The 16,069-nt window shown below is 48.6% G+C and overlaps 1 pseudogene; it reads left to right on the forward strand.

The window, feature by feature from the left end:
• Positions 1-8,231: 8,231 nt before the first annotated feature.
• On the forward strand, positions 8,232-15,161 carry LOC113890305 (annotated as a pseudogene).
• Positions 15,162-16,069: the final 908 nt, after the last annotated feature.

Below are 16,069 nucleotides of genomic sequence, written 5' to 3' on the forward strand. Positions count from 1 at the left end.
GTGCCGTTGCCTTCTCCGGAATGTAAGGATAAATTTCTAGAAATAGAACTGTTGGGACCAAGGGCTTGTGTATTCAAACTTTAATAGACCTTGCTAAATTACCCTCCACAAAGGTTTTACCCATTTCTCCTTCCAACAATACTGTCTATGAAAAGGTCCATCAACCCTCTTCTTGTTAGTGTTCAGTTCAGTTCAGTCACTCAGTCATGTCCGACTCTCTGCAACCCCATGAATTGCAGCACGCCAGGCCTCTCTGTCCATCACCAGCTCCCGGAGTTCAACCAAACTCATGTCCATCGAGTTGGTGATGCCATCCAGCCATCTCATACATACTAAATATTACCCATCTTTCTAATGTTGGCTATACCAGTGGGTCTTCCCTGGTGGCTCAGTGGAAAAGAATCCGCCTGCAATGCAGGAGATGTGGGTTCGATCCCTGGGTAAGGAAGATCCCTTGGAGAAGGAAATGGCTACCCCCAGTATTCTTGCCTGGAGAATTCCATGGACAGAGGAACCTCACAGGCTACAGTCCATGGGGTCACAAAGAGTCAGACACGACTGAGTGACTAACACACACAAAGAGTTAATTTGTTTTTTTTAAAACTATAAGGTAGAGTGAACATCTTTGCACACATTTATTAACTAATTATAATTCTTCTTCTATGGATTACCTGCTCGTGGCCTTTGTTCATTTTTTTATTGAGTTGTCTTTCTGCTGTTGATTTGTGAAAGCTCTTTGTAAATTAGGGATATAAGCCCTTTGTTTAATCTGTTGCAGATATTTTCCCCAGCTTGTCCTTTGTGTTTTGACTTTTTATAGAGAGCTTTTGTTGTCAGAACTTTACAAATTTTGTGTGGTTCAGTATATCAGGCTTTTCTGGTTTTCTGCCTAAAAGGTCTCACTCCCCCTAAAATAACACACAATAAAACGTCAACCGTGGTTTTCTTAATGACATCTGTGGTTTCTTTTTTATATTTAAGTACTTAACCTATCTGGAGTTTTAAAAATAGCATTATACATACAAGGCAGGAGTGAATTTTCTCTTTTTCAATTGGAGAGTCGATTGGGATGTAAGAACTCTGTGAGATTCCAGAACTTTCATAACTTCTCTGCTGTTCTAATTTCCATGGAGTGATTAGAAGGGGTTAAAAGGAACTTTGTTGATGCTTGTTTTTAAGCTCAGGGACAGCCAGGAATGGGGGATGAGATGAGGCTGGGATGCACTCTTCAGACAAGGCTGGGAGGATGCAATGTGGTACCTAGAGGAGGGGAAGCAGCTGAGCTCTGCAGTGAAAAAGAAAGGAGGGCATGAAGAGTCAGGCTCCTCTTGAGAAGAGTTCAGGGACCAAGAGAATGACCCCTGCAGCGTCCACCGCCCTCTAAGCCCCATACCCATACCTAGAAGTCTTTGGAAATTTTGCTGCCTCTTTCCAATCTTTCCACCCAGAGGTCTGAGCTCATTAGTGTGTGTTTGTTTCTTCCATGAGTATTTTTGACCACCTCCTCTGAATCCAAGAAAGAACCGCTATATCTGGTCTGGTATGAACGGAAGTTTGTGATATAACCCTGAGACAGCAAGGAGAATGCTTGCGGGGACTCTTCTGAGTTGCAGGAGGCAGGAAGTCATTTTACAAAAATTTCCTTTGGATGTGGTATTTAAAATGTTGTCCTTCAGATCTGAAAAAGTATTTCCCTGACTCCTGGGAAAATGAAAAGGGCCATATTATTAACACTTGTGAACATTCATGCCTTTCCTGAAAGAGCCGTCCAGGTGTGCTACCTGCCTCGTTTGGGAGAGGTCAGAGGTCAAGAACACCCGAAGGGAAGGACACCACCATCCGCAGCCATCCTGGTCTCCGTTGCAGGGGCTGGAGGTCAAGGGCTCCAAGCAGCCAGCCCCAGCAGCTTTCACAAAAGCCTGTGTACATCTCTGTCCCCACATTGACCTGGAATCATCTTTTAGGTCATCCTCCCAGTTGGAAGGCACAGTTCATGCATCTCAGTGTGGTCAGTGCTCCATGAATGGTTGAATAAACTAATGAGTCCATGACAGTGGAGAGCAGGTGGCACTGCCAGTGGGCCAAGCCCAGCTGAGGACCATGCAGAGACAGAGCCCGTGGCAGGCAATGGATGTCCGAGTGCAGCCTGTGAGGGAGCATGGCACCTTACCTCTGCTGCTTCACACACAGGGTTGGCTGAGAAATGCCATTGCTACCAAGTCCTGAGGCCATAACCCTCTCTTTCCTGGAACAGTGACCTCCAACGGATAGCCCCTCATAAGAACGGCAGCCATTTCTCGCTCAGAAGCTTCAGCAACTGCAAGTCCAATTCTCTGAGCCCTTTCCTGCTGACTCACCGCAGTCCCCCTGGGTCCGAGCTTCCTGCCAGGAGCCCAGTGGACTGGAGGGGAGAGGGGGAGGAGGCTGTGGACACTGCATCAGGACCCAGGAATGCTCCACTGGACGGGAAGCAAAGACAGCCAACTTCCTTCCCAGTTTCTGCTGCTCTGAGGGGTGACCAGAAAATGGGCCATCTGGAGGGTTGAGTGGACTCCTCTGTCCCTGACTCAGTCACAGCCAGGCCCTCGCCGACCCCCATTTCGAGAACAAGGCGCCCCCAGCCCCCTGCCCTGCCGCTTGTGTTAAGCACATTTGGGACCTGCCAGGTCATTCCTCTGATTGCCGGCGACGGTGTGTGGTTGTGCCCAGTTGCCTACGAGTGTGTGTCCTCACCTGCCTGTGAGTGTGGCTAAGTGCGTCTGTGGTTGTATAAAGTGGTATGAGTCTGTGCGTGACCGTGCGGATTCAGAATCCCTGCATGCCACGGCGTCCAGTTGTGTGATTACACGCAGACGAACGGGTGAGCATCAGTGCCTGCCGTTAATTGTGTGATTACACGCAGACGAACGGGTGAGCATCGGTGCCTGCCGTTAATTGTGTGATTACACGCAGACGAACGGGTGAGCATCGGTGCCTGCCGTTAATTGTGTGATTACACGCAGACAAACGGGTGAGCATCGGTGCCTGCGGTTAAGTCTCCCTGTGCACTGTGTGTTCTCACGTGCTTGTGTGTCATGGTGTGTGAACGCATGGTCGCCTTTGGTGACGTGTGACTCTACGTGGCTGTGTGCTGCTGACAGTCATGGTGTGTGACAGTGTGTGTTTGTGGACGGTTGTGTGTGACTAGGTGGGCTTCGTATGATTCTGCAGGCCCAGGGAGGTGAGAGGTCTGAAGCCCATATTTCATGGTAGGTGAGGAAGAGGTGTGTGTGTGTGTGTGTGTGTGGTGTATGTTGTGTGCTTTCTCTTTTTCTAGGTTCTACTCCTATAACTTTTGAAAAGAAGTATAACTAGGTTCAGGATGTTCTTCCCTGGGTCACTGACTGGTCCTAGAGTGTTTTCTTGGAACAGGCCAGGCTCAGGAGCAGCGCCAGCCTGTCTGAGCCCTCACGGCAGCTCCCAGTGCTCCCAGCGCAGCCCTGGCTTAGGCCCCGGCAGCTCCCCCTGCAGGGGCACAGCCGGCTTCTTTCAGTCCGGACAGCTGTCCCTAGCTCTCCCCAGACCTATTTTGAGTGCAAAAGTAACATTGGTACCCAGCTGTCTTTCTCTCCTTACCCTGAAGACCTGCCTTTAAGGAATTCACCCCCCACACACAGACTCCTTCAGGGAAAGTGGAGGGGGATCTAAAGCAACTCAGATGAGGGACTGAGGAGTGTTTCAGACTCTCACAGGCCCTGACAGTCCTAGCCCCCAGGCTGCTGCCTGTGGCTTCTGGCCTCCACTTTTCTACTAAGGAGGGTGGGTGAACCTCCCGTCTAACCGGCCCCAGGACGGGTGACCTCGCCCACCACCTTCCACCCTCTGCAGATGGGCCTTCTGCAGAGACTTCAGCTCTTGGGGCCATGGCTCTGCCCAGAAATGATGACATGACCTCTCTGGTTTGTCTTCTACAGATCCAAGTTTGGCAACAGGTGCCCAGGTGTGTGAGCCTCAAACTGCTTCTGCCCCTGCTGGAAAGAATGTTTGCACTCTGGATTGGATGGGCTGAGTGGCTGCTCCAGTGCCAGGCTGAGGTTGAGCAAGGTGCCACCTCCTGAGTCAGCAGGAGTCTGGAGCACACCAACCAGAGAAAGTCCTGGAAGCAGAGGTAGAGGGGAAGAAGAATTGAAGGTGGGAACCAGGGCTCTATAGAGAGAACTGGGCCAGGCCAGGAGTGCGCTACAACACCAAGGCCCCCCCAAGGGGGAGAAGAAAAACCTGTTGAGAGAAAACCCTGGACCAGCAGCCCAGGATACCAAGGTTCTGTTCTAATTCTACCTCCCAGAGGCTGTGTGACAAGAGGAAGCCGCTTTCCTTCTCTGGGCTTCTGTTTATCTACCTTGAAGGTTGAAAAAACAGAGGAAATGAAATATGTAAAGCGTGGAGCCCAGAGGCAGGAGTAGGTGCTCAATAGACATGAGTTCTCTTCCCTTATCCTGAACACGGCTGTTGATCCCTCTCCAGGGGTCTAACTAAGGCACTTTGCAGCCCAGATAGTCCATGTCTCTGAAGGAATCCCTCTTTTCTTCCCCCATTAACACTGGCAGGCTCAACACACCCAGATCCCAAAGAGACCCTGCTTGGAGTGGGCGAGGTGGGGTGGGGAAGGGAGTTGAACACTAAGAAGGGGAGGAAGCTAGGGGTGGAGGCAGGTGCACACGCATGACAACAGGAGCTGGGGTCTCCCCATAGCAGGGCCCGACAGGTGGCTCCTTGTCCTCCCTGACTCGGCCACTCAACCTATTCTGGTTCCCTCCCTCCCACCCCCACCATGTGCCCTCTGGGTCTATATAGCTCCAGATCCAAATTGTTCTGGTGAGTGCTGTAGCTCAACACTTGTGACATTCAGACTGAATTCAACATCCTAAGCCCAACAAGCTAAGCACCGGAGGCTGGAAAAGTTAATAAGATACACTACTGATCTTCGAAGATCTTTAAGCTACAATAAAAAGAACAGCTATTGATCATACTATCTAATGCCATTTGGCAAATTCAAATGCCTTCAAGAGCCAAACAGATTTTACAAATGGCTGAAGCAGTTGATGGACATAGTAGGGCCTGGGGGCCAATAATGGATCAACATTTGCTATTCCCACGCTGGCCAAAGAAGAAACAGCTGCCTCTAGCTGCCTTTTATGGCATTTTCTGAGTTTTCACTAAGTGCCAGGTACTGTATGAAGTGCTGTTGTGCTTTCATTTAACTCACTCAAGAATTTTGACAGATTAGTGTCATAGGAGACAGATTCTAAGGTGACCCCCATATCCTCATGTTCATGCCCTTGTGTAATCCCCTTCCCTCGAGTGTGGACAGGACCTGGGATTTGTTTCCAATCAATGGAATAACCATTATGCCAATATCTAACCAATATTGGCAAAGAGGATTAGATGTCCCTTCCATGATTACAGCATGTTACAAAGATCCAGTCTCACCAGCAGGCTGGTGCTAGAGACTTCCTCTCTCACTGACTCTGAAGACATAAGCTCCCTTGTCCGGGGAGGGCCTATACAGAAGTTCTTATGGCAAGGAACTGTGGGTGGCCTCTTAGTGCTGAGAGCAGCCCCCTGCCAATAGCTACCAAAATTCCAGTTTTTTAACCATAAGGAGATGAATTTTGCCAACAACCTGTGTGAGTCTGAAAGTGAATCCATCCTCACTAGAGTCTCCAGATATGAATGCAGCCCTGCTTGTCATCTTTTCTTTTCTTTAATTTTTTATTGCAAGATATTTGCTTTTACAGTATTGTGCTGGGTTCTGCCATAGATCAACATGAATCAGCCACAGGTATACATATGCCCCCCTGTCCAGCATCTTGACTGCAGCTTCGTAAAGGACCCAGCTCCCGACCCATGGACACTGTAGATAACAAACATGTGCTGTCTTAAATTGTGAAGTTTATAATAATTTGTTATGAAGTCCCAGAAAACATTAACATAAGTATTATCACATCTTACTAAAGAACCTAAAGCCCAGAGACTGATTGGAGTCTCCAAGGCACAGCAGGACCAGAGCCCCACCTCCAGCCTCTTCAGGCTGATGTTTTCTTCAGCCTGCCATGGCTTGTCATTGTTCTGTCAGTTTCTACCAAGAGACAAGAGGGGTAATCTGCACGGTGTGGATTGTAGTGTTGCTTTTCCATTTCAGTTCACCAGTTTGCTGAACCCCTACAGTGTGCCCTGCACCGTGCCAGGGGTAGAGAGGTCAGCAGCACAGACACGGGGCCTGCTCTTAGGGAGAGGATGGAGCACTAGAGGACATAGACAATGGACAAGTGATGTTGGCACGATGAAAGTTACAAAACAAGGAGGGATGGGGTGTGCTGGGAACACGTCATGGGACAGCCAGCTTCAGCCAAGGGCTAGGGAGAGTCTCCTTGAGGAAGTGACGCTCAGGTCCCTCGAGGGTGGGCTTGGTAAGGAGTGTGCCTCTGCATTGCAAGTGAGTGAGTGGGTGGGTGAACTTTCCTGAATGAGAGTCCCCAGGGAAGAGGCTTCTTCCAGCAATGTGAAATCACCCTGTCTCTGTGCACTGGCTCCCAAGACACCTTGTCCCAAGGACCCAGGGTCTCTCTGACTGGCCGGTGATGTCCAAGACTTCAGAGCATCACTTCCCGGATGTATCATGGTTGGACAGGGTAGGGGTGAAAGTTGCTTAATTCTCACTCTCATCCCTTAAACATCCTCAGATATCTGGCAGGGGAAGAATGACAGGTGAGGGCTGGAGGCAAAGCAGTAAGTTAGGGGAGGAGTGAGGTGTGAGCAGAGGCAGAGAAAAGAGTAGGAATTAGAAAGCCCACCACCAGCCCCCATGGGCCCCCATCTCAGGGCAGGGCCCATGCTCAGTGATGACTCAGCAGACCCAGGGGTCCTTGCTGATGAGCTGGCAGGATGGTATGGATCAGGAAGATCCTAGCAGGAAACAGGCAGCATACTTCAGTTGGACCATTAGAGGAGCATTCAGTAAAGAGATTCTTTTCAAAGGTAAGACCAGGGTGTAGGAAAGGATTGCAGGAACCTTGACCAAGAGTAGCCATCTATTCCACTGCTAGGCCTGCTGGCCTGGGGAGGTGACCAGAATGGTTTTGAATGGAGAGGCTGCTTGAGCATCTCTGTGGCCTCGGTTGCGGGCCGCAGCCATACTGTGGCAACCCCACAGGGAACATTAGTGGGAATAAGTGCCTTAATTCCCTCTCCTCTCTGCCTCCCATCAGCTGGCAATGCTCCCCACTGGTCAAAGCAGAGGGGAAGGGTACCCATCAAAGTGATTCCACAAGTGAGCATCCCAGGGCACCACAGAGCAGGGTGGAGAAGTTGGGGAGCAGACCTGGAAGTGAGAGGACACCCAGTTCCAACTCCCCCCCCCCTTCCCAGACAGCAACTCTGGACAAGCCCCTCAACTTTCCTGGGCCTCAGTTTCCTTCTCTGTAAAAAGGACAGTGAGTGTGCTTATGCTGTTCCAAGTTTGAAGTTCAGTGATGAATTTAAGGCTCCAGCTTGGAGCCCCAAGTACACTGACTGGCTGCCAGCACTTGGTTTCCAAGAGTCAGCAACGAGAACACAAAATCGAGGCCACTAAGGAGCCAGACTCCCCGGACATCCAGCCCAGAAACCCTGGACATCTGAACTCCACACCAATGAGAGGCTTGCTCAGCAGCTCGTGGAGGCCCGCCAGGACTGGAACCCAGAAGCAGTCTCTCTCTCTGCAGGACTCTGAGGGGTGCGTGCACGCGCGCGCGCACACACACACACACACACACACACACACACACACACACAGTGGAGCTGTAGGAAGGGCAGTGTCTCACCTCGGCCCCTCTGGAGAGAAGCAGCAACAGGCTTGTCACAGCCCAGGTCTGCTCTCTGCATGGCTGAGGTCAGTGGAGGGACAGACAGCAGGGCTGGGCCTCCTAGCCCTGCCCAGAATCATGGGCCCAGCTAGAAGGAAAACTTGGTGGCACTAGACCACCTCCTTGTGAAGAAATCCTCCCAGGCACCCTAGACACGTGTCATCTAGGTGGGACAATGGCAACCCACTCCAATATTCTTGCCTGGAAAATTCCATGGACTGAGGAGCCTAGCGGGAGCCTAGGATTAGGAGCCTAGAACTCGGAGCCTAGGACTCCTAGCCTACAGTCCATGGAGTCGTAAAGAGTCGGCCACAGCTGAGTGACTGAGCACACAGCCCGCTGGCAGCAATGGAGGGGGAGCTCACCACCTCACAGGGCACCCTGGGCAGCCACCTGCCCCTGGATGTCAATGCCCCTCCGAGGCAGCCCTTGGAACCTCAAGGTCAGACTCCAGGCCCTCACCCCACCTCTGTCTACCTGAGATATCGCTTCCGTGCCCAGAACAAAGGCCTCTGGTGAAACCCGCAGCCCTCTGCCCTTTACTTCTTTATCACCCGCGTTTCAAGTTCACAGGAAGAGGGTTTTCAAAACATCACAGAACGGCACTGTGGTCAATTTTTTCAAAAGAAAGGAAACCAAAAAGGATCAAAGAACTGCAGGTGCAGCAGATTTAGGCCCTGCAGGGTGGGCAGAGGCCGAGGGCAAGGAAGAGTGTGCCCACCTGCAGGGGAGTCCACTGCTTGCCCAGACCCCCAGGGTAGGAGCGGGCAAAGGGGCAAGGAGCGGGGGCAACTGGGAAACGACAGCAGGTCTGCCACACAGCTTTGTAGGTTGAGAGGATACAGCTCATACGGCCCAGGTCCTCGCCAGCTCTTGCCTGCGCCTGTGACAGTCTCTTAAGTCTCTGCAACACAGTGGCAAATTTCCTTTTTCTGAGCAATGCCAGCCATGTTTCTTGTGTTCCTGACATCTCAGCATCCTGAGCTCAGAACAGGAAATGCTAGTGTGCACGTCTCTGCTGAGACTGTCATTGAATTCACCAAGCTGATTATTAAAAGTGTGCACCATGAGATTGTTTCTTTTACTGCTTAGACGTCCCTTTCGCTTCACTTTTCTGGTTTTCTTTCCCTTTATTTTATCTTGTTTATTGAGTGAATCTTTTTAGAAAAAAAAGTTGTGAAATGTTTTTAAAATGTGAAAAAGCAGAGGGATTATATAATGAGCATCCTAGTATCCAGCTTTATCAGTTGTTATGAACAGATTGTCACATTTTTTTCCTCTTTTTGCTGTGGTACAATATACTAACACAAAATTTACCATATTAACCATTTCAATCTCTTTTAGAAACATAACATTATACATACAGCTAAAGAGCCTTTACGGCCTCTCCACCATGCCCTTCCCTTCTTCCCTAGAAAAGTGAAGTGGCTCAGTCATCTTCAACTCTGCAACCCCATGGACTGTAGCCTGCCAGGCTCCTCTGTCACTGGATTTCTCCAGGCAAGAATACTGGAATGGGTAGCCATTTCCTTCTCCAGGGGATCTTCCCGACACAGGGATCGAACCCAGGTCTCCTGCATCGCAGGCAGACTCTTTACCGTGTGAGCCACCAGAAATCCCACTATTCTGAATTTGATTCTCCTATAGAAGTGATGCATGGATGTTGTAAAATAATCCATGTAGTGGAGAAGATACAGAGCCAAAAGTAAACTTTCTCCTGCTTCCCCCAGCCTTAAACTCACTTCCCCCTTGAAGTAAACATTGTTAAAACTTTCTATGAATCTTTCCAGCTATCTTTTAATACAAATGAATATATTAGTTTGTTTTCTTTCTTTATACACGTGAGCTTACACTATGCATAATGTTATCCAACATGCCTTTCGTTTCCAGTTATCACTGTTCCTTGGAATTTTTCTGTGTTAGTACTGCTAATTCTCCTGTGTTCTTTTTAACAGCTGCATGAGATTCTACTTTATTTGATAGTTTCCCATGCAAGGGTATTTAGGTGGTTTCCAGAGGCTTAGCTATTCTAAACAAGCCTACACGGAACATTCTTGACATATAGTTTTGCTCACTTGTGGGAATACTGTGTATCTGTATAATACATACATGAAAGTGGAGCTTCTAAGTAAAAAATATTGAACATTTGACACCTCGAAAGATATTGCCAACCCCCGTCTAAAAATGATCAACTCAAACACCGACAAACTGCATGTGAGAGTTTCTCTCTCCCCACATCCTCGAGAACATGCCTTTTCATACCACTTTTGGCCTTCTGTTTATTTTCTTCTGTAAGCTGTCTGCTCTTACCCTCTTTGAACCCTAGCATTTTATGGGCTGGCTTTTTACACTTGAATCTTTGATCCATCTGGAATTAATTTTAGTTGATATTCTTTTCAATGAACATCTATTGATGTTCCCACTCTGTAAACAGATTGAATGAAGTACCGAGATAAAGGTGAAAGCAGATTTCGCTCCATTCAACAGGCCACAACTAGCTGATTTTGCCTTCCCACTTAGAACCAGCTCATGTCGAGGCTCTAGGCTAAGAAGTGGGCCATCCCTAATGGAGGAGAGAACACAGAGGCACTGCAGACATCCAGTCAGTGATTTGTTCTATAAACAAGCAGCAGTGGATTCAATCACTGGAATTTTGGTTTTTTTCCTGAAGAGATATGTATTGCATGTGGGAAGAGGGGTGTACACACGCTTGGTTGGTCAGAGGAACAGACCGTGGCAGAGAGGAAACAGTCCACCAAATCCATTCTCCCTCTTCCACTATGATGAACTTGAAGCTGAACATGGCTGCCCATCTGGGGATAGTATTTCCCACCTCCGTGCATTTAGAAAGGGCCATATGACTGCACGGGCTTCCCCGGTGGCTCAATTGGTAAAGAATCCACCTGCCAATGCAGGAGATACAAGAGATGTGGGTTTGATCCCTGGGTCAAGAAGGTCCTCTGGAGAAGGAAATGGCAACCCACTCCAGTATTCTTGCCTGGAAAATCCCATGGGCAGAGGAACCTAGTGGGCTACAGCCTGTGGGGTTTCAAAGAGTCGGGCATAACTGAGCACACACAAGCACACATGCACTCGTATGACTACATTCTCACCAGGGGAATGTGAGTGGAGCTGGTATTAGCCCCTCTGGCTATAATGGTTTTAAAATTCTTTGACTCTCAACTACCAAGTGACAGGTGTCTATGACCGCTCCGCCTGAACCTGGGTGGTCTTCATCCCAGAAGAAAGTGGAAAGTCATGTGATTGTTGAGGCTACGGCATAGAAGACTGGGCAGCTTCTGCCTTGTGGGAAGACTTGCTCTTAATGCCCCAAGTCTCAGTAAAAGAAGTCCAACTCCTGTGAGGACCCCAAGTTAGAGAGGCCACATGTAAGTGCCCTGGAACAGGCCCCACTGAGCCCAGTCTTCTAGCCAAGCACCAGGTGAGTGAAGACACCCCCAGAAAATTCAACCCCTACCACTTGAGTCACCCCTAGCCATCTGAGTCTTCCCAGATGAGGCCCCAGACATTGTAGAGTACAGACACAAGCCACAGTCCAGGAATTCTGCCCCAACTCCCAGCGTTCCTCACAGACCCACAGAATCAATGAGAATAATGAAATAGTTGATGTTTTATAGCACTATTTCAGAGTGGTTTGTTATCCAGTAATAGATATCTGGAACCAAACCAAGACCAAGAAAACTCTTTCCCTTCCTGCTGACTCCAACCCAGATGTGGCAATGATCCAGCCCCCACAATGCAGGTGACAATTCCTAGGATGACAGAGCCACTGGAGGAAAGGACCCGGGTCCCGAAGGATCACATGGAGCACTGTTGCCAGCTGATAAGAAAAACTCACCTCGAGGGGTATATGTGAGAGAGGAACACTTGTCTTTAACCTTTAAGCCAGCAGTCCCCAAACTTTTTGGCACCAGACACCAGTTTCATGGAAGACAATTTTCCCACAGACCAGAGGGGATGAGGGGATGGTTTCAGGATGATTCGAGCATATCATATTTATTGTGTACTTTATTTCTTATCTAATGCCACACTGACCTGACAGGAGGTACCTCTCCGCAGCCCAGAGGTTGGGGATCCCTGCCTTAAGCCAAACAAACAATGCATGCTGTACACAGGAAACGAACACAACATTGTTCATCAACTACACTCCAACATGAAACAAACAATGCAAAGATACAGCAGTGAGCAAGGCACACCGTTTCTGGGGAAGAGGATGGAGGGGGGGGGTCACAAGGACAGATCAAACCCCGCAAGAGAATACAGTTGTTTATTTAATGATAGTTGTAATCAGTTCTTTGCAGAGATATACAGGGAGCTGTGAAAACCATTCCAAGGGCTCTCGCCCAGTGTGGGTGGACAAGGAAGGTAGCCCTGAGGAAATGATGCTGCTTTGAGACCCAAAGGGTGAGTAGAAATTAAGTAGAAAGATGGAGAGGGAAGAGAGGAAGACTGCTAAGGCACCAAAAGTGGGTGGAACATGTACAAGGGCTCTGAGTCAGGAAGGAGATGGTGAGTTTGAGGAACTGGAAAAAATAAAAACCACCGTGGGCCTCATGGGTCATGCTGAGGATTTCAAATCTGACCTCTAAGAAATACGAATTCATGGGATAGTTCCAGCAGGAGAGTGACTTGATTGGATCAGCCTCTGGAAGCTGAGGGGAAGACACGGGGGCAGGGAGACCAGTGGGAGGTAGATGAAGACCCTGTCTATGGTGGGGGCTGTGGGGAGAAGTGATTGGGTCTGATGGATATTTGGGAGGTGGTTGGTAGGGCTTGGAGGGTAGGGGGAGATGGTTGCAAGAGAGATGAGTCAAGGATGAAACACCAATAAAATGATGTCTGGTCTATAAGTAAGTTATGATGTCATGGCCTAGACAGAGGCAACCTAGACAGGGCCAAGTCCACAGGTAGCTCAGATCAGGAGAGCGGGGATTGGACTTGGTGGTGGGTGCCTTTGAGCAAGCCATTTCCTCCATCTTTATAAACTGTCTATAACATGAAAACAACTTACTACACAGAACAGCTTTTTCGTAAGGACAATGGCTGCCTTCATTCACCCCAAAACACTTCGTGAGTGGTGCCTGCCATGTGCAGTAAACAAGATAAACACATAAAGTGCATGGTGTGCTAGTGACTGTGCCAAGGAGAGCAAGTAAAGTCGGGAAAGGAGACAGAGGAGGAGCGAAGTTTTAGATAAGATGTTTAAGCCATACACTCATGAACAGGGTGTCCAGGACCTGTGGAACCTGAGTGAGGCTTTCCTCTGGAAAATAAACATTAAAACATCTTATTTTTTCAAATTTCACAAAACACATGGCTCTATGAATAGACTTCTAGGGCTTGGAAGGGGTAGGTATGAGTAAGGGGGCCCAGAGCATAGGCATCAAGAGTTTTCTCAGTAATTCCACCTCTGCTCATGAGTAACAGAGCCGTAGGAGGGGTGGAGGGTGACTGTGGGTGTCACCAAAGAACCTGCTTTATGTGACTTACAGTAAGTCACTCAACTACTCTGACACCCAATTTCCTGAGCTGTAAATGTCCTTATAAGGTTTTAAAGAGTAAATAAAAGCATGTAAATCAAATTTCCAGCTCAGTGTAATATGTGGTAGCTAATTATTTTAATTTTTATTTTTATCTGACACAGGGAGAACCATGGTCTGGGCTGTGGGAAGTAAGCAAAATGAAAGAAGGATTATGAGCCCCACACTGCCTGTGAAGGCTGGGGTCAGTGGCTGCAGGAGGTTCACACTCTGTGCGTGGTTTTGACCTGTGGAACTGGTATGTGGCAATGGCCCTCGTGTGCTGCCTATTGGAGAACAGCCTTAGGGAGACCACACGTCGAATGAAGTCCTAGCTGCCCCTAGGGACTTGAATGCATGAACAAGATGAACAGAAAGAGGGGAGGCTGAGCACACGGCTAACATTGCACAATAGTCATCCTCTGCACAACAATTACAACTGTCTCCCGAGCCTTCGCTCTCCTGTGAACAAGGGCAACTCTTAAGGGAAAACTGATTGCATGGCTGCAGGAGAGGAGGCAACAGTCGCAAACAATAGAATCATTGCAGTGGGTGTTGGACAAGTAGGTATGGCATGTGCCAGCAGCATTCTGGGAAAGTCCCTGGCTGATGAACTTGCCCTTGTGAATGCTTGGAAATGCATCTGCAGCATGGGAACATCTTTCTTCAGACACTTAAAATTGCGGCAGAGAACAGATCACCCTGTGACTATGGGGATAACCTCAGGAGTCCACCAGCGAGAGAGAGAGAGAATCATCTCAGTCCGGTGCGGAGGAATGTTTTCTTCAAATTCATTATTCCTGCAATCATCAAGTACAGTCCCAATTGCATCATAAGTGAGGCTTCCAACCCAGTGGATATCCTCATATATATTACCTGGAAACTAAGTGGATGACTCAAGCACCATGTGATTGAAAGTGGGTGTCAAAGGTTTCACTATTTTATGGCTGAAAACTTGGCATTCATTCCAGCAGCTGTCATGGATCATGGATGGATTTGGGGAGAACACGGTGACTCAAGTGTAGCTGTTTGGAGTAGAATATATGTGGCCAGCATTTCTGTTTGGGAACTGAGCCCAGAAATGGGAAAGAACAATAACAGTGAAAATTGGAAGGAAGAATGTAAGGTGGTCAGAGAAGGCAACGGCACCTCACTCCAGTACTCTTGCCTGGAGAGTTCCATGGACGGAGGAGCCTGGTAGGCTGTAGTCCATGGGGTCGCTAAGAGTCAGACACGACTGAGCAACTTCACTTTCACTTTTCCTTTCATGCATTGGAGAAGGAAATGGCAACCCACCCCAGTGTTCTTTCCTGGAGAATCCCAGGGATGGGGGAGCCTGGTGGGCTGCCGTCTATGGGGTCGCACAGAGTCAGACACGACTGAAGCAACTTAGCAGCAGCAGTAGCATGTAAGGTGGTAGTGGAAAGTGCCTGTGAAATCACCAAGCTAAAAGGGTAACCAACTGGTCTGTTGGATGACATGTGACTGATCTCATTGAATCCATGATGAAAAATCTATCCAGGATTCATCTGGTGTCACAATGGTGAAGGAGATGCGTGGCATTTAGAATTAAGTCTTCCTCAATCATCCGTGTGTCCTTAATGCTCAGGGGTTAACCAGTGTAATCAACCAAAAGCTGAAGGCTAATAAGGTTGCTCAACTCAAGAAAAGTGCAGATACACTGAGGGACATCCAGAAGGACCTGCAAGGCCTGTGGCTTCTGGGTTCTAAGCTGTAGACATTTTAAAACTCCTATGTGAGGGAATTCCCTGGTGGCTCCATGCTTCAGACTCTGAGCTTCCACTGCAGAGATCACGAATTCGATTCTGGGTCAGGGAAATAAGATCCTGCATACTGCGTGGAGTGGCCAAAATATAAAAATGAAAATAGAAACAAAAACACTCCAATGTGATTATCCATGAGCCTTTGGTTTTCATCCATGTATATGGATCACAGTTTTCTTTTTCTCTTCCTAGATGTGTGAATTTGGGCTCAAAGAATCAAAGGCCATGCTTGTGGTTTAATGTTTGCAATAGGAGCCCTTGCTCTAGGAGTATTAATTATCAAAATAAAAAATAAAAAGCAAGATGGAAGGAGAGAAAGAAAGGATGGAGGCTGGGAGCTTGGGCAGGTCTGGATTACAATCCTACCTCTGCCTCTGACAACCTGTGACCATGGCTGGTGGCTTCATATGCTCGAGCTGCCACTTCCTCAGCTGTCACACGGCAGGACAGTCCTGACAATGCTGGGCAGAAGGGTTGTGATGACATAAAGTGCAGACATGCACAGAGCGAGGGGTCACTGTTCCTGCTCCCTCCTCTTCCCAGTCAAATACACACTCTGGGACCTGCACCAGGAGGAGGCACGTCTATGACTACAGCCTTGGGCACCTGGTGACTGAAAGTTCTCCAAGGCCCTGGGTGCATGGCTGTCACAGCATATGCTCTCAGCCATGTCACAAAGCAAGCCTGGCTCATGGTGGGTGTCGGTGACGTTCGATGACCTAAAACAACGAAACCCATAATCAGAGGGTGCACTGACTTGGCTGCTGTGGGTTTGTTTGCCCACGCAGGAGGCACAATCATCTCGCTTGGAGTTGCATCGGCCGTTAGCCCTCAAGTTCTGTTGCTAAGAGATTATGAACCA

Source organism: Bos indicus x Bos taurus, chromosome 3, assembly GCF_003369695.1.
Source record: "Bos indicus x Bos taurus breed Angus x Brahman F1 hybrid chromosome 3, Bos_hybrid_MaternalHap_v2.0, whole genome shotgun sequence".
Taxonomy (NCBI): domain Eukaryota; kingdom Metazoa; phylum Chordata; class Mammalia; order Artiodactyla; family Bovidae; genus Bos; species Bos indicus x Bos taurus.